The 1,168-nt window shown below is 39.3% G+C and overlaps 1 protein-coding gene across 1 annotated transcript in view; it reads right to left on the bottom strand.

Annotated features, from left to right (window-relative positions):
- Nucleotides 1–1,136: 1,136 nt before the first annotated feature.
- Nucleotides 1,137–1,168, bottom strand: part of TEX10 (testis expressed 10) — a 52,645-nt gene continuing 52,613 nt past the window's right edge. The window contains exon 14 of the mRNA XM_072412081.1: nt 1,137–1,168. This exon is cut by the window's right edge and continues 643 nt beyond it. The gene's annotated coding sequence lies outside the window, so the exon portion shown is untranslated.

Below are 1,168 nucleotides of genomic sequence, written 5' to 3'. Positions count from 1 at the left end.
TGTGTTTGTGTAACAAAACTTTTATTTTTTTTTTTTTTTTACAGGTTATCCCAATGACAGGATGATTTCCATGGCTGCAATGAGCACAGCCCTAGAAATCCTCCTGACAGTGAGGGATTGCAGGGCACTAGGGGTTAAATGAGGACAAGCCTCTCCATTCCCCCCAAGTGCTCTGTGATCGGCTGAGAAATAGGAAACCCTGATGACAGCTCAAGCATTATCAGGATTTCCCTTTCCTCAGCCAATCAGGGAGCAAAGCAGTATAGATACAGAACACATGTCACAGCTCCTCTAGGGCTGCGGGAGTGATCAGGGGAGCGGAGATGTCAGCATAGTAAAACTCCGCTGACTGCTCTGCTCCCTGAAGGAAACAGAAATCCTGATGATGCTTGAGCGGTCATCAGGGTTTCCTATTTCTCAGCCAATCACAGAGCCCTGAAGATGAATGGGCACAAGTCTCCCCATTCATGTCTAGTGCTGAACGGCTGAGAAACGTAAAACCTCAGCCAATCACAGAGCACTAGGGGTGAATGGAGAGGCTTGTCCTCATTTAACCCCTAGAGCCTTGCGATCCAGCACTGTCAGGAGGAGTCCCAGGGCTGTGCTCATTGCAGTCCTGGGAATCAACCTGTCATTGGGATAACCTGTTAAAAAAAAAAAAAAAAAAAGTTTTGTTACACAAACACACACATTTATTAAAATAATTTAACAATAAAGCCTTGTCCCATTTTTTACATATATTTTAACCCTTTCAGGGAATGAGTAAGGGGTTTTATGTACCTCTGTAAAATTTTTTAAACGCATACATAAAATCGGGGCAAATCGCTGCAATTTGCCGTAGAACGCATCATAAGTGTTTATAAACGTTTTTTAGCGTTTTAAATTTAAGCTTTAAAACGCTTGTAAAAGTGCATAAAAATGCATATAAACGTGGTAGGAATGTTTATATGCGTTTTTAAAATCCTTCATGTAGACCCAGCCTAAGCTAGCCAAACTTCTGCAAGTATTTTAGAAAGCATAAACAAACAAAATAAACTTATTTTAATGTTTTAGTTAGAAACTAGACCAGGATAAAGATAGTTTGCATCAGTACTCAAAAATAAAAAAAAAAAATTCATAAAAAGCACCTGCTGAGATTTTACCTTAAGTTAAAATATACATTTTTATT

Source organism: Pyxicephalus adspersus, chromosome 5 (assembly GCF_032062135.1).
Source record: "Pyxicephalus adspersus chromosome 5, UCB_Pads_2.0, whole genome shotgun sequence".
NCBI classification, from domain to species: domain Eukaryota; kingdom Metazoa; phylum Chordata; class Amphibia; order Anura; family Pyxicephalidae; genus Pyxicephalus; species Pyxicephalus adspersus.
Note: the sequence above shows the minus strand (reverse complement) of the source record. Positions and strands in the feature narration are given on the sequence as shown.